The following is a 21,755-nucleotide window of genomic DNA, read 5'->3' as shown; positions in this document are numbered from 1 at the left end:
TTTTAAAGAGAGAGACGTATGTCAACTGACTTTTAAATAAATTGCTTTCTGTGCAACTTTGACAGATGAGCAGCGAGTCACTGTGAACTTAGATGTGTTGAGATTTGCGAGATCAGGCTTCGCCCGGGCCTTCATACATATGGCCCGGCTTGTGTCAGCTATTTATGGCTTTCTCATTTTGTTCTCTGACACTCTATGCTTACCGTGGTGACGGGATTTCCAGCAGGTGCTCCTGCCGCCATGGTGTAAGTATACGGCATAATCTCATTACCAGCCCGGTGGCTGTTGTGGGCGGTCTTTGTTTCAGGAATTGTGTGAGCTCACAATTCTGTAAGTAATGTACCAACGTGGCGTTCGGCTCACCACAATGCATGCAACACCTGCTTTCATGGTCAGTTGTCTCTATGATCTACGAAGCGCAATGGTAACCTAGTCCGATTCTGTGAAGAATGACTTCGGTACCTCTATTGATTGCTTCAGAGAGTGCCAGTGCTCATAGCCTGTAGCGTCTGAGTATCATCTGGCCGAAGGGGAAGATCTCGTTTTCTCTCGGTGATGCTGCAGGAGGAAGGCACGAGCTGTGGCATTACACTTCTGTCTTAGGATTTTTCGGCTTGGTTTTATGATCATGGGATTTGGGGGCATACCCCTGCCAATATCGGCTAGTCTGTCAGCAAGCTCATTCCCTCTGATGCCTATGTGGCTAGGGACCCAGTTTATGATTATTATTCTTCCCTGAGCAAGAACCCTCTGTGCTATTATGAGGACAGTGGTCAGAAGGTAGATATTTCCTGTAGACAGTCAAGGGCTGCCCTGAAGTCTGTATGTATGATCACATATCCTTCCCTCAGGGACGCGTGGGCTAGGGCTCCCATGATCGCAACTGCCTCGTTGTCTGTTACCCTCATGCATTGTGTGGCATCCCTAGCTTTAAAGCCAGCGCCTGCAGTGTGGCTTAAGGGATCGATTGATCCATCCATGAAGTAATGCCTACTACCCAGAGGTGTGATGGCTGCAATGACCCTCTCAGCTTCTGCCTTTAGACTAGGCATGGTGTATTGATTCTTTTTCCTTGACAAGCTCATAACAGAGAACTTGATCAAGGTTCGCACCCACAGCGGGACTTCAACAAAGTCAGGATGGGAGTCCATGCCCTTAGCAAGTAGTTGTTCTTTGAGCTGATAGCGTATCTACACCCTGCCTGTGTGAGACAGCCAGGAGTTGTTTGCAAACAGGTTGTGGTCTTGTTCTAGGCGTCTAAATATTTTTTGTCTTATGTTTGTATTCCTGGGAGCTTGGATGAAATTTGAAAAGAACTGAGCTACCATTAGATCAATTCGGGATTCCAGGGGGAGATGGTTTGCCTCCATGAGGAGGTTGAGGGCTTTCGTCCACTTTGGGGTACCCAGAATGATCCTGGCAGCTTCATTTTGAACTGCCACCCAGGGTATGATGGGGTACGAGATCCCATCAGAACCCGGGGCTGTGCAAAAACTGTTTTTGTAGGTTTGTCTTAGTTCCCTCAGAGAGAAGATAACATTTCAATTATCGGGTTCGGCTGCCCTCTCTCTGATATGGGCAAGTCTGCCTGGTTGTAGGCATTGTTGCTTTGCCTACAGTTCAGCTAGCAGACTGTTGCTGCTTGTTCTTGCAAAGAACTCCTCCACCAGTCTGTCTGCTTCTAATTGAGGGTCGTGGTGTGTACTCACACCATTCCAGCCACTTTTCCTCCCTGCACTCTTATGGCAGTTTCCTTGGCATCCCTGACTACTTCCCTTAGGAGGGCTAGGCTGTCAGGGGTTCTTTGCTTTTGGAAATCCTTCTCTTGAGAGCCTCCCGCGGTATAAATGTTCACATATTCACTCTGTGGTTGACTTCCTTAATCTCATCCTTAAAGTACCAGGCGTCTTTATAACTCTTGGACCATGGCCGAGTTATAGGTATAGTCTGTGAGGCTGCTTGATTTATGGCACTGATAAGTCTGGCTTCAGGCACTTCCACGTTTTCGCTCTGTGAGGGTTCATTGCTTCTAAGACAGTGGGCCAAGGCATTCTGAAAGGCTTGTCAGTTGGCCTTGTCTGTTTTCCATCTTGGATTTGGTTGTGGCATTGGAGCTGGGCCAGCATCCATAAGGGTAGTAACAGTGTCATAATGGTCACTTGTCTCATCGACACACCATCTAATTCTCTCCTCCAGAGCCGCAGTGGCCAGGATGAAGTCTAGGACCCCTACTTTGACATGCGTTGCCTCTTGGCTGTTGAGAAGAGCGATCTTAGGGAAAGTCTCAAGCATGTTGGCTATGTGATGCAGTAGCACAGACCTGGCTGATGTCTAATCTCATACAGCCTGGCCTGCTGTACACATTATACAGCAGGCCAGGCTGTACAGCAGCCAGGTGAATCTCAACGGCAAGAGATTCAACATCCTCTCCACAGTGCGGTGTATTGGCTATTTCGGAGCAAGGGATTGTTGCTCTGACCAGGGTGATCAAGCCTTTTTTGCCAGCTGTGCTTGGCAGCATGAAAACATGATAGCCTGAGAAGCGAGCAGTCCCCTCTATTAATGTCTCCTGGAGCATGACAATGTCCAATTATTAATGCACCTTGATCGCACTATTGAGTGGAGGATGGCACTCTTTGCATTGAAGTATGCTTGGACTGTGTGTCATGATGTTACTTGGTGATAGTTACTTCAGAGATGCCTTCAGTTGTGTCAGAGTCTGACAACTCCATTGTGAAGTCCTCGCTGGTTAAGGGATCTTCATTTGTTGTCAGGCCTTGTGGTTCCACTGAGCGGTGGAGAGCCTTTGGTAGCTCCTAACTTTTGTGAGTTTATCTTTCTCACTTCAGGCTTTGTCTGTTTATCTTTTCTCTTTGCTGACTTTACCTAAGTAAGGTCAGCTTGCTCTGGCACTGACTGCACAGATTCAGCCTGTTCTGGCTCTGCCTGTGAGGGCGTGGCTTGGGTTGAGTTGGGGAGGGGAGCCTCGTCCTGGGGTGAGGGTGGGGCTGCTTTGGCTCTGTTCAGCTTCCTCCCTTTCAGGACTGCAACAGTTGGGTCATTGCCGTCATGGCGACCGTGACTGCTTTCTCCGCTTCCTCACTCGACCTCCCCAAGGCTGTTGCTACTGCAGTGACTACAGCAGTTGCTGCTGCAGTGACTATAGCAGTCAACAGGAGAGTCATATCTTCCTCATCAAAGAGGAGATTATCATCTCTTGGGGAGGCTTTTGCAGTGTTCTTTGAACCTTTATTCCTGTGGTTCCTTTTCTGCATTTTAGTAATGGCGGGAAACTCCTTTTTATTGGAGATATCCGGTGTTGGCTGTGGTGGGGCTTCTTCCTCTTAGGAGGTCAGGAAGTCTTTTCTCATTAGTACTGTCCCCAGACGTGGGTACCTGGGGGAGTAAGAACAAAGTCTGGTCACTTTTTAGCAACCTCTTGTCGCCTGAGGGCCACCTCTCTCCAGGCTCCAGGCGTGATGCCCCTTGGCACAGTTGGGACACTTGGCTTTTGTGTCCCTTTGGCTTTCCTTGTGGGCCTTAAAGCACACATCGGTGTTGTTTGCCTTGTTACAGACACCACATTTAGGCTTGGCCTTGCAGCTAGCCTGGTGATGACCATATCTTTGGCACTTGAAGCATCGAGGGGCTCAGGTACCATGTGTTCTTAGGCTGTAGAGCTCCAGTTGCCCGATCAAGGTAGTGACTGGGCTCCTTTCAAGTTACCGACTTCCCTTTGGTTGGGCTCTTCCCTTTTCGCATCGGAAGTGTCCACGACCCTGGGTGTGTGTGTCACATCCACTCATATGATATGAGAAGCCAAGTAGCACCATCTTGACTTTCCTCCCAGCATTAGCTCCTTTGGGCTGAAATCATACCCTGCCCTCTAGCAACCCGATTAAAACCCCCAAATTTTCGCTGCACCCTCCAATGCCCCTTACCAGTTGGTAGTCATTGTCGAAGCCTTCAGGTTTAGAGGGAACCTTAAACTATGGGGAACGTCCAAGGGGTCCAGACTCACCTTCAGAGTCTGTCTTCAGCCTGAGTCGTTTCAGGCCGCCCTTTCGGCTTAAATTCTGGTCTGCGACCATGGAAGCAGCAGTTGGTTCAGCTGGTTCAGCTTGTGCTCCCATCTCGGCCTCCCTAACGGAAGCCGCCTTGCCGCTGTGGGGGGGCTTGAGGTCCCAATGATCTGGTGAGCTGGACCAGAGGACTACCCATACTGGAGGGGTCACCAGTGAGGGATGAGACAAAATGGCTTCCTGGTGCACCAAGGCCTATGAGAGGGGATGGTGTACCCAACCCTGGTTCATTCCATCTTGGACCAACTCTCCCACATGTGTTTGCCGTGCGTGGCATCCCGTATTACCAGGAGACAGGAGTCCTGGAGGTTGAGCGATGCTGCACGCTGCGCCCTGCAGCTAGCAACACACCTCTTTGGTCCTTTATTCTGGTTAGATGGGTGGCTTGATCAAGGCCCGGTCAAGTCAATCAAATATGGCTAGGGTCAAGCAGGCACTATTCAGTCGGTAGCGCATAGGTCCCGCGACTGCCATCAGTACTGTAATAGTGGCTGCATATATTTCCTCATTACCCATGTGGCTGTTGGGAGATTTTGAACCCCAACTATAGCTTCCCCTCGTTGGACTCCATGGTGGGTGGGGGGGTGAGGAAATGAAGAATTCAAATTTGTATGAGTACTACAAATTTACAAAGATCTAGCTCTCTCCCTGACGACTTACGCAATCCCTCGACCTTTCCCTTGGAACATCACATGTCACTCTGGAACCTTTCCAGTTTCCCAAAAGGGCAAGAATGGGAATTGTAAGGGGTTTCCCCCGGGCTCCCAAACCAGGTAAGATGGGGAAAAGTCCTCCTCGATCCACTAAGGAAATCTTGCCTGGTAAATATAAAAGCATTTCATATAGTAAGTACCTAGTAGTGAAGACCATTGATGGTGTATCAATCATGGATCTTGAGATTTTTGAAGTTCATCGGAAAATAGTTGAAGTATGTCAACGTGATCCTCGCATCACCCCACAGCGAGATGGCAGCCTGATAGTTGAGGTTTCGTCATCAGACGAGAGTGACCGTCTGCGTGAGATATGTAACATTCCTGGGGCTCAAGTTTCATGTTCTCCACACAAAACCCTCAATCAGTGTAAGGGAATTGTCTTTCCCGAGCCCTGATGAGGTATTCTGAGGAGAAACTGTTAGAGGAACTAGAGAATTTTAATGTAGTGGCAGTAAAACATTTTAGGAAGAAAGTTGATGGTTTGGAACAGTCGACACCAGCTCTTCTTCTAACTTTTAACACATTAGTCCTTCCAGAATCGGTTAAGTTAGCATGGTACCACCTCAAGGTAAAGCCATATGGGGCCCAACCCTATGCGGTGCTTCCACTGCCAAGGTTATGGGCATGGAGCCAACTCTTGCCGTTTTAAAGAAAATGGAAAAACCAAGAGTATGTGTAAAGTGTGGTACAACAGGTCATCAAAGAAATGACAACTGTCCAGGTCCAATATGCTGTTACCACTGCAAAGAAGCTCATGAGGCTTCTTCAAAGCAATGTAAAAGGTACAGATTTGAAAAGGAAGTATTGGTAATAAGGAGCAAGGAGAAAGTTAGTTTTCCAGAGGCAAAGCGACGTGCCCATGTGCTGTTTCCACAGCCAGGTAGGTCCTTTGCTTTGGTTCTAGCCCATCCTCCTTCCCATCAACCCTTGCCCTCCAATGCTTCTTACAGCACACACTCTGCCACTTCCTCTAAACCTCAGTCCCAAATTGCTGACACTGCCTCTGGTGAGTTGTTCCACCAGAAACGGAGTAGGAGTGAGGGGTCTATTGAGGAGACTCCTGCCAAAGTAAGATCTTTGGAGACATCAGGCAAGGCTCCAGAGTCCTCAACGGTGACAGCTCCAGCTGCCACCACATCCACAGGAGCCTCTGCTACTAGGCAGAATGCCCCTGAAGTAAAGGCTCAGGTCCATCCTTTGCCCAGGCAAAGGAATCCTGAACCTGTCCAAGGGAAGCCTGTGGAAACTAGTTCCACAGGTCAACAAATATTTAAAAGGTACTCCCAGGATCCTGGAAAGGGACAGCCTAAAGGTGTGAGGCAAACTTTGACCACACCTTATGAAGAAATAATATAAAGAACTGGATACTCTAATCCAGTGGAACTGTCAGGGAATTCATGCAAAATGGGAAGAACTGCAACATCTGATAGCTTCATGTAACCCAGTTTGTGTATGCCTACAAGAGATTATAACCAGGGAAAATCATCCCATTTTCCTGAGAGGATTCCAAGTTCAAGCCCATTATGGAACCTTTGAGAATGGACCTCATGGAGGAGTAGCAGTAATGGTACGTCAAGATATTCCCTTCCAGGCCATCCACCTGCAGACAACACTGCAGGTGAAGGCTGTGAGAATAGGCTTGACACGACCTTACACTGTTGCATCCATCTACCTTCCTCCACATGATCTGAACATTAATGATTTCAAAGATCTACTTGGGCAGTTGCCACATCCATTTCTACTCTTGGGAGATTTCAGTGGTCGGCATCACCTCTTGGGAGACACTTTGTGCAACCCTCGAGGAAGGGCCTTGGAGTCCTTGTTCTTACTGAACAGTGACACTCCCACACATTTCCAAATTCAAACTGGGACATTCTCCAATATAGACCTATCGATAGGCTCACCTGATTCACAGTTGAACTTCACTTGGCAGGTCATGGAAGACTTGCATGGAAGTGACCACTTTCCAATACTTTTGGAGGAGGTGAATGGTATTCCAGCCAATGGAGTGCAGAGATGACGACTTGAACATGCGGACTGGAATCTTTTTAGATCAACTACAGTATTGCAAGGATCTGTGAATGATTTCCAGTGTATTCAACATGCTGTAAATCACCTCACATCACGAATTCACCCTGCAGCAGAAGCATCCATTCCGAAAAGTAGCGGACAGTGGTGGTCTGATGAATGCCAACAAGCTGTCAGAAGAAGAAAAGCTGCATTAAGGCAATTGAAACGACGCCCCAGCATTGTAACCTTGATCAATTACAAGAAGACCCGAGCCAAGGCCAGGCACGTGCTAAAGGAGGCTAGACGGACGTCGTGGAGACAGTATGACCCCTCGATTAGAGCATATCCATGTCACAACCTGCTCTGAAGATAGATGGCATAATCATCACAGATAAAAGAGATGTTGCTAATGAGCTAGCTAAATCCATGGCAGAGATCTCCTCTGGAGCATCTTACATTGCTCGATTCTCCACTTTTCGGGCGGAACAGGAACAATACCCAGTGTCATTCTTCAGTAGGACTGCAGCAGAACTTCCATACAACTTGCCATTTTTGCGCAAGGAGATGGACTCTGCTTTGCAGCTCTGCCATAAGACTGCCCCAGGAAGTGACGATATTCCATACCAAATGATATCTCACTTACCAGAGAGCTCCCAAAAGTTCCTGTTAGACCTATTTAATAGGATCTATAGGGAGGGCATAGTGCCATCCACATGGAGAGAAGCTATAATCATTCCTGTTCCTAAACCTGGCAAAGACGCTTCCGCACCAGGAAATTACAGACCAATTTCCCTCACCAGCTACATCTGCAAGCTGATGGAGAAAATGGTCAATTTCAGATTGACATAGCTGCTGGAAAAAGAAAACGTGTTGACCCCATATCAATATGGCTTTAGAAAATTAAGATCAACCACAGATGCACTTGTGAGGATGGAAAATGCTATACAGAATTCCTTCGCACAGCGACATCACATGAAAGCAGTCTTCTTTGACCTTGAAAAGGCTTACTTTACTACTTGGAAGCATGGCATACTCATGAAGCTGTATGACATTGGTTTAAGAGGAGCATTACCTACTTCATACAAAGCTCCTTGCTGACAGGAAGTTTAGAGTTCGGGTAGGAAACAGTTTTTTCTAACCTGGAAGATCAGCTGGAAGGGGTCCCCAAGGGAGTGTCTTAAGTGTGACCCTGTTGCCATTGTATAAATGACATCGTAAAGGTTATTCCAAGTGCTGTCTCATGTAATCTGTTTTGTGGATGACTTTACAAATGTACTGCTCAGGAGGAAGCTTACAGGATGTGCAAGGAGCATGCAGACTGCAATAAATCAGGTGTACAGTGGGGAACATATTATGGGTTTTAAATTTTTCCAAGCAAGACATGGTTATACATTTCCAAAACGAGGAAAGTTCCATTTCCCCTTCCCTCTATTTAGGAGCAAACCCACTGCAATTTGTCCAAGAGGTGAAGTACTTGGATCTAATTTTTGACTCAAGATTTACATGGGTGCCTCACATCAAACAGTTAAAATTGAAGGCTACAAAAGCACTTAGTATTTTGTGGATTCTTTCACATCTATCTTGGGGTGCAGACCGCGCAACGCTTCTACGGCTTTACCGAGCGCTTATTCGTAGTAAGCTTGACTATGGATGTGAAGCTTATTCATCTGAAAACTCCCACTGTTCTCGGGGTGTTGGACTCGGTTCATAATGAAGCTCTCAAAATCTGTATTGGGGCTTTCAGGTCTTCACCTGTGGAGTCCCTGTATGCTGAGAGTGGAGAACCACCTCTTTCATTATACCGGGACTATATGAACCTGATTTACTACATGAGACTACAAAGGATTCCGGGATCTCCTACATCCAGATTGGTTTTCAACCCCCTTGAGGATAGCCGATCCTATGGTAGGAGAATGAGGAATCTTGTAGAAGAACTTAATATTTTAAGTCTCACTAAGGTTCTGGCTGTTGGAATTCCCCAATGCCCCCCTTGGACTAATCAAGTCGAGCTGGTATTGGTCGGAATTGGGAAAGGGGGGAGATCTGAAGCAGAAGTCAGAGAGAGATTTCTTCAGCACATTTCTAAATACCAAGGATCGGACACAATATATACAGATGGTTCGAAATCTGAAAATGGTGTGGGCTTTGCAGCAGTGAGCAGAAGGAAGACTGCATCTGGCAGTCTTTCTCTAGCAGCCTCGATCTTCACTGCAGAGTTACATTGCCATCCTTGCAGCAGTTAAGATGACTAGAGATTTTATGAACCATTCTATTGTGATATATTGTGACTCTCATAGTGCCTTGCAAGCAATCAAAAGCTTAAACTCATCACATCCAATAGTGAGGGAGGTTCAAGATTGGCTTGCACTGATGTCAACACGTAAAAAGATAACTCTGTGTTGGGTGCCAGAGGATGTTGGTGTCTGTGGGAATGAGCGAGCTGATTAGAAGGCCAAGGCAGCTGCCGCTCAGCCTTGTGATGCTCGTTTTCCTCTCCCACACACCGACCTGAAACCCAGCACCAGGAGTTGTCTTCGCAATAAATGGAAGGAACAATGGAGGCATATCTCCAGAAATAAATTGCGAGAGATTAGAGATGACCTTGGCAGTTGGGTGACTAGCATCCATCCCAACCGAAAAGTAGAAGTTGCATTAACAAGACTAAGAATCGGGCACACAAGACTGACTCATGGGCCGATGATGGCTAAAAGTCAAGCACTTTGTGAGGGATGCCAAGAGCCCTTAACGATCACACATGTAGTGGAAAGATGTGCAACATTCTCAGACCAAAGACGTATGTACCTTTTCTCCCCCCTATACACTGAAGAATGTATTGGGGGAGGATTGTGACATAGAGGGTCTTATTAGTTTCCTTAGGGAGACTAATATTTTTAATAAAATTTAATTATGCATAATGTTTATGCAATAATTCTATACACTTAGAGTATTATATTTATGCTTTGATTTTTAATTTGTTTATTGTTATTTATAAGATATCTATTGATAGATTTCTAAAGTTTTAAACATTTTAATATTTCTATTTAACAAAGTATTCGCCGCTAATGACCTTAGCTGTTGACGTGGCAGATCATTTTAAATAATCAATCAATCCCATCTCGGCCATGGAGGACGTCTGAGGGTTAATCAGAGCTCTCCCTGATTTGCCTGCTGGCCTGGAGAGGCCAGCACGAGAGTCCATCTACTGGACAATCTCATGAACAGACATGTTTTTGGCTGATGTTGTGTCCATCTTAGGAGTAGGTCTCACAGTGCACTTTAGATTTTCACTTGCCATTAGAAGCCATGTATGGCTTCAGAGTGATTGCCGTAGTCTAGGCCTTGCACGGTTCATCGTCATTTGTATCACTTTGTTGTGGGGAGTTTGAAATGTTTGGCATAAAATAAGCAGTTTTTTTCCCCTTTCACACCCTACCCACCACCGAGTCCAAGAAGGGAAGCTATATGTTAGAACTAATGTCTAACAGCCACAGGGGTGGTGAAAGGATATACCAGTCAGTGGCCGTTGTACAACCCCTCACGGAACCATGTGAGTGCCAAAAGCGACTATAGACTGCTTGACCCCAGCCTCCCAAAGGAGACCAGCCGATTTATTTGACCGGGTCGAGATCAGACCACCCCTCTTACTGGAATAAGGGACCAAAGAAGCGTGTTGCTGGCCGGAGGGCATATTCAGCACGGCATCACTCAACTTCCAGGATCTACACTGTGCACAGGGATACCATGCACGGCAAACACGTGGGTAGATGTGAACCCCTGTGGAGAGACCAGAGAGGAGGCCCTTCCACTACAATAAAGGACATCATTTTTTGGAACCCTTTCTTCCTCCCTTTAAAGTGAAACACCACCCAAAGGCTGTATCACCCCACAGAGCAGCTCTAGTCCTGTACCTTGAAGAGGAGGTTCCAGTGGCAGGACGAGTGAACTACAGATGATAAGCTTTCCCTAGACTTCCTGAGTTTGGATGTAAGAGTGTCGTCATCCACAAATCCGAAAGGGCCGTGTGCAATGTTGCCAACAAAAATGGATAATCTTCGCGGGCCCTACCTGTAGGTTTGAGAGGCCTATGACAGAATTCAACTCTGAATCGTCGAGGATAAGAGATGATCAAAAAAGGCAAATGTCATATGCATCAACAGAAGGATCTATGGTAAGGTCACAAAGAGAAAGCAACTGGTCCCTCTAACTCTAACATGGGGCTTCGAAGCTTTGTGGAGGGGCCCAATAGCGAAAAGCAGGCCTCTACATGGCTTGTTATAGGGAAAACTTTCCCAAGGTCCTCAATCATAGCCCTTTCATGTAATGCGGCAGGCGATGTGAGCCTCCTCCCATGAGGAATGCTCAAAGAATTGGACACAGCATACTAGAAGGGGAGAGCCAGATATTACTCACCACTCGCAAAGACCAGCATAAAAGACTATATCCAATACCTGGTTACAAGACCATGAAAAATAAAAGAATGGGATGATAATGTTTAGTCCGAGAATGAGCGATGCAGGTAATGCATGCAATTTTCAGCTAATGAGGGTACTATAATAGCAAAGGTAGAAATAAAATTCTACGGAAGTAACACATATACCAGACTAACTCACTAACACTCGAGAACTGATGCAAGTAAAAGGAAATAGGATGATATATCTCTGATTCCTGACACCTATTACTGATCGGCCAGCTTCAAAAGGAAATACTGCAAGAGCCATCAGTGACAGACTTGCACTCAGCCTTGTTCTTTACTGCTACAATTCTGTCTTCTTTTAAAAGGTAGGTTCATGTCTGAGCCGCCGTGGTCACAGCATGTTACTTAAATTTTAGTTTTTCATGTTGTGATTTCTCTTGGGGTGAGTACGTGGTAGGGTCCCCCGTTCCTTTCCCGGAGAGTGCCGGTGGTACCTTTTTAGGTAATCATTCTCTCTATTTATCCGGGCTTGGGACCAGCACTTGACTTGGGCTGGCTTGGCCCCCCCAGGGCTAGGGAGGCAATCGAGGTGAAGTTCCTTGCCCCAAAGGGAACAACGCGGCGGTCGGTGACTCGAACCCTCGAATTCAGATTGCCGTCGTGCAGTCTTGAGTCCGAAAGCTCTAACCATTCGGCCACCGCGGCCTTGATGATCATGATTTTTTTCTTAGCAATTTAGAGCGGTGGTTTGCCATTGCCTTCCGCCCGGTGTTTTTTTTCGAGTCACCATCTCTATTTACCCAGAACTGACTTGAGCTGGCTTGGCCACCCAGTGGCTAGGCAGGCAAACGTGGTGAAGTTCCTTCCCCCAAAGGGAAACAACGCGCCGGCCGGTGACTCGAACCCTCGAACTCAGACTGCCGTCGTGACAGTCTTGAGACCGACGTCTAAACCATTCGGCCCCCGTGGCCCCTAAACTCTGTAGGGACCCACAAATAACAGACTAAGCTTAGGCCGAATTGTACTATGAGCGTGGATTTTCCTAAATACCAAGGAACCGTCCCAAATAGTCTTTGCATGAGTGATCTTATGCTGGGACTCAATTTTTCTGTCACGAGACCTGGTCAGGAGCTCCTTTGCTTTTCTGAAACACTCGCTGCTGCCGATAAACCAAAATACTCAGGGATAGTTGTCTGCATAGAGGGAACGTGGCCTCCTCATCTCCAGGAGTTCGTTTGTCCCTTTCTGCGTCAGAAGAAAGTGCAGGCTATCGCCCAGGGAAGAGTGATAGGTAGAGTTGATGGCCGACTGGGGCATTGGGGAGAAGAACGTGTAACCGCCCCCAACTTGCAGTAGCAAGAAAAATTGCCCACAAACATTAGAATGTGGTTTATTGCCAGAAGTGGGGAAACCCGACAAAGTGTCACTGACACCTTCCCCAAGAAAAATCCGGAATGTCGAACTTTTTGTGTAGACGCGGGGGGCGCTTTTGTGATCCTTGTACAAGGGGGATGACTTGCAAGACTCGACGTGTTTTTCCCCACCCTTTTATACTAACCGCGGAAAATAAAAATTGGTTATGGGTCAACTGCACTACCTTATGAATACAACAATGATCAACAAACACACACGGCACTAAACTTCTGGTAAACCACCAGGACCTGTCGGACGATCCATCTGCAACCTATAATTCGTTTGGCTGATATTTCCGAATAGTCTTGTATCATCAAGAAAAAAAATCATTAACCAGGAACTCTCTAACTGGGGACTACCATCCCATTGGATAAGGCTTAAATGATCTGGCCGTAAATTTTGTCGGTATGCTGGACAGATATCCCTCGTCTCTATTCAAGAACCTGGAAGCACTATTCACAACAGCAGACAAAGGGCAAGCTAAATGATAGGGGGAAACCAGCAGCGTCGATCAAAGAATGCGAGTTTTCGATTGGCGTGCGTGAAAAACGTGTAGGCGGGCCATACACGAAAGTCACAAACGAAATCACCCAGGATATCCTGGTAATGTCCCTATGACCATACGGATCATTACCATTAACGGCGTGGGGCGGCATTGTGAACCATAACCTTGTACCCCCGTTTTAATATCTCTGAAGTACTTAAGAGTCCATAAAAATCACTAACATTTCCCCATTGGTGACCGAGTAGTTTTTCTCTGCACTAGTGAGAACCCTACTAGCAAACTCAATAGGACGCAGATTCCCTTTGTGCTCCTGCATTAAAAAACCGGTTCCTAGCAAGTCTGTGTGGGGAATGAAGGGAAGGTCAAAACCTTGGAAATGCAAGAATAGGAGCATGCGATAGACAATACTGTAACTTTGAAATGCGCTGACTTGCTCCACGCCCCAGTGCAAGGGACATCTTTCTTGAGGAGATGTGTCAATGAATGGTCTATAAAAACCCACTAACCCTAGGAACGACTTTCCCTCTTTTTACATCAGAGGGAATAGGAACAAAATTGACAGCTTTTACCTTGGCCTCGTTAGGGCAATCCCTCCACCCACTAACCGAATGACCGAGGAAATCAAAAACGCGACTGGAAGAACTTACACTTGGCCGGATTAATTGTTAAACCCACTTCATGGTCCTTGATCGAAGGTGAACAAACCAAAATGTCTAAAATAGACTGAGGATGGAGACATAAGACGACTAAACGTCAGAGGAGAGTTACTGAGTCCCATAGGAACTCAAAATGACCCACTGCGTAGAGAATGCCTGTATGGTCGGCTGTCCTCTGCCAGGGGGATCTGAAGGAAACCTTTCACACACACACACACATCACACACACTCACACACACACACCACACCACACACCCCACACACAACACACACACACACACAAAACCACACACACACACACACACCACCCAACACATATATATATATGTGTGTGTGTGTGTGTGTGTGTGTGTGTGTGTGTGTGTGTGTGTGTGTGTGCTTAATATCGGCCCAAGAGGAGAATATAATAATATTAGATAATATTAAATTTCAAAACATGGGGTATAGCTTTATCTGTGTAACATACATACACACTCACACACACACTCACACGCACACATACACCCCACAACAACACACACACACACAACACACACACACACACACACACATTTATATATATATATATATAATATATATAAAAATATATATATAATATATATATATATATATATGTGTGTTGTGTGTGTGTGGTGTGTGTGCGCGTGTGTGGTGTGTGTGCGCGTGTGTTGTGTGTGTGTGGTGTGTGGGGCATGTATGTGTGTGTGTGTGTTTGGGGTGTGTGTGTGTTGTGTGTGTGTGTGTGTGTGTGTGTGTGTGTGTGCGTGTGTGTGTGTGTGTGTGAGTGTGTGTGAGTGTGTATGTATGAAACACACACAAATATAAATATAAATATATAAATATATATATATATAATATATAAATATATATATATATATATATATATATATATATGTGTGTGTGTGTGTGTGTGTGTGTGTGTGTGTGTGTGTGTGTGTGTGTCTTTCAATGGGCCTTAATATTAGTTCTGATTACTCTCCGTGTCTCTCGCAGATCCTCCCCTCGCTTACGCCACTCAGGGGCCGCAGGGCCGCCGGGGCACTCCCTCGCAGTTCGCCAGCCTGCAGCGCCCCCGCCCGGCTTGCACTCACGCCCACAGAGCCCCCCGAGTCAGCTGGGGGTGGGCCAGCGCCCCTTTCCCCTCGACGAGGACTGCGAGCTGCGCACGGCCTCTGTGGGCCACCAGAGTGCCCCCCACCCATCCCCAGAGCCTCCTGCCGCCGAAGCAGCTTCCATGGCTCGCTCCATCGTGAGCCCCCGTTTACGCCCCTCAGCCCGCCCCCCGGGATAGAAAGCCAGGGAAAGAGAGAACCGCATGGGCTCCCGCCTTCCAGCGCCCCCTGTGGCAAGCCGGCCTCTCCCCCGGGCTCCTTCCCGAAGTCCCACGGGCAGCCCCGTGTCCTCTCCCCCGCCCATTCCTCGCCCGAAGCCAAAACCGCCTTTACGCCCGTGAGGCGGGCCCGCCCCTTCCCCACGACTTCGTGCGCCACGGAGACTCCTTCAAGGGGGGCCGTCGGCCAAGGGTGAGGAGCCGCAGGCGGACAGCGTCGCCGTGACCAGCAGCACAGCAAGAGATAAGTGTTGCCACGCCGGCCGACGGACCTCAAGCCAGCGGGCGACCTTGCCAGTGTTCCGCGCAAGATATATTTATCTGCTCATTATTACTTTGAATGTGGTGGCCTGAAGTATACTTGAGCAGTTTTACTTTCCAGTGTGTGGATGTTATAACTCCGGACCCAATTTTTAATCGCTATGTTAGTGATTAATTATAAGTGGTAAAAAGGGCACTCACCCTGAAGAGTATCTCTACTGATAATTGCAAAGATTATATACTCTGAAACTTGTAGAGCACTACACCCATGGACATCATACGTTGGCAGACCCAGCATAAACACCAAAACACCAAGGACACTTTGGTCATGGCCCTAGAGGTCAGCAAACAATTTACGGTATTTAAAAGAAACGCTGTGATACGTTACAGTAAATCTCTAGCATTACGTGTACGAAAATGTATCCAGAGTGGTGTGAGGAGAAAATGCCCAATACTTACACTAGATGTGTATTCTCTCACTACATATCAGAGAATGATGATGAGAAAAAAAGAATGATTTTGTCATGGTAACTTCACGACGAGGATGAAGATATCCACTAAAGACATTCCTTCCTTTACCCATGATATTTGCAAATATTTTTGTACAGACAAAAAGGGCGTGAGCGGCCTGTAAGTGTGCCCTCGCTCGGCAGTTGCCTTTAATGGCAGTTGATGTTTTGTAACGAAAAGAAGCAAAAACAAAATATGAATCAATAAGTTTGGTAAATACCTGTTTAGATTATGAGTGGCTTGTATTAACATAGCAACCAAGCTCATCTCACTTCGGTCCCCGACCATCTTCGATCTGTTCGTCTGTCTCTGCTTGTAACTCCAACTCACTGTCTGTTAATTCTTTTTGTCTGTCAGGCGCTTCTCTTTCCTTGTCCACTTTGCATATCTTGATTACCATCTACCTTCACTCTCTCGCTTACGTCTTGGTTTTTCTGTTCTCTTCTTCCTTTCTTCTCTCTCTCCTCTTCTCTTCTCTCTCTCTCTCTCTCCTCTTCCTCTCTCCCAGCCTCCCTCTCAACCCCTTCCTCCCGTATCCCCCTCCTAGCCCCTCCCCTTCTCCCCCGCTCCTCTCTGCCAGCTCAAATTCCTCAGGACTCCCCCTCCGGCCCGCCTCGGCCCAGTCGTTTGTTATCACTTTTTCCCCACTTGTACCTCCAGACGTGTGCTTCCCTATCATCGCTTTTGGACCTCAACCCACACTTATTCAACGTCATTTCCGATTCTATGTGCCCATGTGCATTTCATATAAGCGTTCTTGTGTATTTCATTGCTTAAGGTTAACCCATGCTGCGCTAACACAACTCATGGAAGTATTCGTGACCTTCATGTGTGAATGTTTCATGTGACTGCGTTTGTATGGCGTCTTAAGGGTCTCTGGATGAGAGAGAGAGAGAGTATGAGTTTTATTTGTTTATATGTGTGCCTGTGAATCAGTCCGTACGTGTGTGGTTAAGTGTAGTTATATCAGGAAATTCCTTTTTTGTACCACCTTTGTGAAACAAACATTCTGAATGTCTAGAGAACATATCATTTATTTACTTTTTTTCCGCCACATGTAGCTATACGCAAAATAGAACAGTAAGGTGTTTTTGTACTTGGATTAAACATTTTCTTTTGTAAATTTATATAAAGTGAATCATCTATCTCAAATCTAGACTTTTCATTTTTGAGACAAATAGATTTAAGTCCTAACCTACAGAAAAGAGAGGAAACTATTAGTAATTAAAAGTAGCCTTTAGAATACAATAAAATACAGGGTCTAAATAGAAAAGATCATTGACCAACATGCGTGCCATGAGCATGCATGCGCATGTTGCTCGCCATTGCCGCATGGCAAATGGCGATCCTCTGAGGGAAGAGTTGATCGCCGCGGGCGATGCCGGCTGCGCCCACGCCCCCTTGGGTAGGCGTGGCCAGGCACCCCCACGTCATCTCCTTTCGACCTCTCTTTTGGGCGCCGAGGATGCGTTTTCATGTATGCGCATCATGCGTTTCTTGAAACTTTGTAAGGATTATGTAATAAAGTCTCGAAAAATCCTTTTGTTTGTTTCTCCTTGATGAAGCGGCAAGCAAGAAAAGAACGAAACATAGACATACGAATATGCATATATATATATACATACATACATACATACATATTATACATACATATTTTTTTTTTTTTTTTTTTTTTTTTTTTTTTTTTTTTTTTTTTTTTTTACGGTAGGTTCATTCGGGGCCGCGGGGTCACAGCATGATAATTTTTTTTTATGTGTATGCTCTTGGAGGGGGTACTGGGGGGCCCCCCCAGTTCCTTTCCACGGAGAATGCCGGTGTTACCTTTTGGGAATTTTCTCTATTTTATCCGGGCTTGGGCTGGGACTGACTTGGGCTGGCTTTGGGCCCCCCAGTGGTAGGTAGGGAAACGTTCATTCGCAAAAACCAGATGTCCTAGGGGAAGTTCCTTGGGTCTGGTAGTAGATCAATGAAAGCTATATAATAAAATATATTTTATATAATTATCTATAATATATATATATATATATAAAATAATATATATATATAATATATTATTATATATAATATGTATATTAATATATGTAGAATATGATAAAATTTTATAAATGGATAATATATATAATTTCATAATTTTATATAAATATAAATTATTATAATTATAAATATATATAATATGATTTATAGTAATAAGTGTTGTGTGTGTATGTTTGTGTGGTGGTGTTTGTGTGGTTGGTGTGTGTGTGTGTGTGTGTGTGTGTGTGTGTGTGTGGTGTGTGTGTGGGGTGTGTTTGTTGTTTTTTTAGTGTGTTGTAGTATATAAATATATATATATATATATATATATATAAATATATTTATAATTATTATATATTATATATATGTATATTATTATAATATATATTATATATTTATATATATATATATATATATATATAAATATAATAAAAAAATTATAAAAATATATATTATATATATATATGTGTATTTATATGTATTTTTAATGATAATTGTATGTATGTTATATATTTATATATATGTAGAATATATATTTTAAGTATAATATTTATATATTATATATAGTATATATTTGTATGGTTGTATGTTTTTTGTGGTGTGGTGTGTGTGTGTGGTGTGTGTGTGTTTTGGGTGTGTTGTGTGGGGGGTTTTGTTGGGTGGGGGGTGTGTGTGTGTGTGTAGTGTGTTGTTATATATATAATATAATATATAATATATATATATTATATAATATATATAATATATTATATATGTAATATATATATATAATATAATAAAAATTATATATATATATAATATATATTATATATATGTATATATAATATATATATATTATATATATAATATAATATATATATTTTTGGTGTTTTGGGGGTGGGGTGTGTGTGGGGTGGGGGTGTTTGTGTGTGTTTGTTTTTGTGGGTGGGTGTGGTGTTGGTGTGTGTGTGTGTGTGTGTGATGGTGTGTGTGTGTGTGTGTGTGTGTGTGTGTGTATTGTGGGGTTGTGTGTTTTTGTGTGTGTGTGTGTGTGTGTGTGTGTGTGTGTGTGTGTGTGTGTGGTGTGTGTGTGTATAATCTTATATATTATATATATTTTAATAAATATATTTATATAACATATATAATAAAAATATATTTTATATAATATATTTAAAATTATATATATATATTCTTATATACATACATTATATATATATATTATATATATTTTATATAATATACAAATATATTTTATATATATATATATATATATAATTTTACCCCGCCGCCTCGTTCTGGCCACCAACAAAAGGGCAGGTAGGCAGACGGCGTGCTATTCACAGGGTGTAAACATAAAACACTCCAAAGGCCCCGAGCACCACAGTGCCCCAAACACCCGGGGGGGAAACCCCAATGGCGAGGCGGGCACGAAATAAACCCGTGAAGTCTTTCCTTTTTTTAAACCAAGTTTTTACCCGACATTTTTTCTATAGGCACAAACAGGGCAAACCAGCTTCACACTGCACGATACAGCTTAAAAAAGGGCAAACAAAGTTTATCAGGTCAAAAAGGGCCACACACGGGGTCTTCACAGGGAGAGCCCCCAACTCCGACTCCCTGATTTGTTTTTTCCCTTCCTCCGTCACAGCCGTTGCATGTTTCCCCAGGTCCCTTCTGTTAACATGCCCAGGTCCCCTTTTCATGTTAACACATGTTTCCCACAGAGACAAAGACCCCTGGCGTAGCCACTTCCCCCCCCTATAAAGCAGACGACCCGTCTGCTCTGAATACTAACCGAAACAAACTACAGAAATTTAAATAAAAATTAGCCCTCAGGAACAAAAAATTATTTCAAAAAAAAGAAAGTGTTTTGAAAATAAATTCTCAAAACACAAAAATCTTCACCCACGCGGTTTCTTCGCCTCGCGGGGTCGTTCTGGAGGAGGTGTGGGCGGCGGAAATTTGGCATGGCCCCCAGGGGTACTCCTTCCCAAGACCGGGCTCATGGTCACCACTGACGTCGGCTTATCGCCCCCCCCGTCCAAATGTCCCCTCTCTCGGCCCGGGTCTCCAGCCCATCCCCCGCTTTTGGGGCTAAGTCATCTTTTTTTTCCCATGGCCCCAGGATGTCCGGCCCAGGGTAACGCCACACCCGGTGCCCCAAAGTCCTCGAGGAATCAGGCAACGGCCCCACCCCAACCAACTTCTCGCTCCCCAGATTTTTGGGACCTCCATTTCCCCTCACAAATCCATTTTGCACCACTAGCTCCTTCGGGCCTTTATTGGAGAAGTTCTACGAACATGTAACTAACCCCCCCCGGGTCCAACAAGGCTCCCCCCAACCGCTACCCCATCGCCAGCTGCAGGTTTTGAATGGGCTCCACGGGGCCCCTTTTACCCCCACGTATCACCTTGACAGTCGACACCGGATTCTAGAATCTTTCCGGGGGGCAGGGCAGTGCTAAAGCCGTAACACCTCTGCACAGAAACCACGGAAGCAGGGGCACATTTTCACTGTCACCTCACCATTTCCCCGTCCAAGGTTGACACACGCTTACTCTGCGTCGGTAGCCAAGGCCCAGAAAACAGTCTGTGTTTGGGCCACATACACCGGCACCCGGGTGCACCGTCCCCTGCCCACGCCAATACGACCTCCACTGGCCCCTTGAGCTGCACAAAATCCCCGTGACCCCAACTCTCTGTGGTGCGTCGGGAATTTTTGCCAAGGGGCCCAAAATTATCGGCGACTAGGGTTTTTCTCACCCCAGTGTCCACTGCAGGCGGCATGGTTTCCCATCTTTTGAGCCCTCCCCCCTGCACATGTTGGTTCGACGGCGCTTCCCCAAGTGGGGGCCCCGGGCCCCGGGACGGGGGTTTTTCGGCCCCCTTCTCCAGGTTTTCCCCCCTGTCCCCTTTCCCTTACCTTTGGGGACATGCACTCGGATGGGGGGCCATACCTACCACAGTCTTGCGCACTGCGAAGGCATCAGAACCGTCCGTTGAGAGGACATTTCTCCGCTCCCTTCTGACACTGACTACGTCTGTGCCCACCTCTCCGCACCCCAACACAAACCCTTGGGAAAGTGCGGGGCCACCTTCCTCAATGTAACCCCTTTTCCACTTTAGCCTTTCGGCCCCGGGGTCCGGTGGGGCTGACAGCTGGCCTTAGGGCCCCCTGGGTTTCCTTTGGGAAGGCCTCAAAATCCCAAAGGCCCCTTTCCAGCGCCACCTGCAGGCCCGGGTGTGCCCTTGACGAGTTTTCAGCTGCTGGTCTGCAAAGCGTCAACAAAAAAATCGCGGGCCAGACCTGATCTCTCTTCCACAGCCGCAGGGTAGACCTCCTTTCCAAGCGCCTCCACATCCTCGCCAGCTGGACAGTGCTCGCCACGTCATGAGTCCCCTTCTTTAAATGGCCCATTATTTCCTCGGCCCGGGGCGTGGTGCCCGAAACGGGGTTTCAGAGCCCCCCCCCCGCTGGTGTAGAGGCATGTTTGGGGTGCCGGGAGATGCCCCAACAAATTCCCCCCCCGGGGCCCCCCAGCGCTGTTCCCGCTGCGGGCCTTCTCTTCCCGGCTCCAGCCCTGGGCGATCCAGCATTTTAAATTGGGGGACATATGCTCCCGGCCCCCTTCCCGTCGTACTCGTGCTTACCCTAAAGAATGTTTTTGGGGGCCGAGGGCTGCAGGGGAAACCTCCCTGAACTAACACCCTAGGGGGGAGGAAGGGGGTGAGGGAGGCAACGAGGGGGGTTTTACCGGGGTCCGAGTTTGCCGCCACCTTCCCCAAGGGAGCGTTCCGTTGGGGCCCCAGCCTTTCCCCGCGACCAATGGGGCCCCCACATGATCGAGGCCCGGGGATTTCCTGCC

Source organism: Penaeus monodon, chromosome 38 (assembly GCF_015228065.2).
Source record: "Penaeus monodon isolate SGIC_2016 chromosome 38, NSTDA_Pmon_1, whole genome shotgun sequence".
In the NCBI taxonomy this organism is placed as follows: domain Eukaryota; kingdom Metazoa; phylum Arthropoda; class Malacostraca; order Decapoda; family Penaeidae; genus Penaeus; species Penaeus monodon.
Note: the sequence above shows the minus strand (reverse complement) of the source record.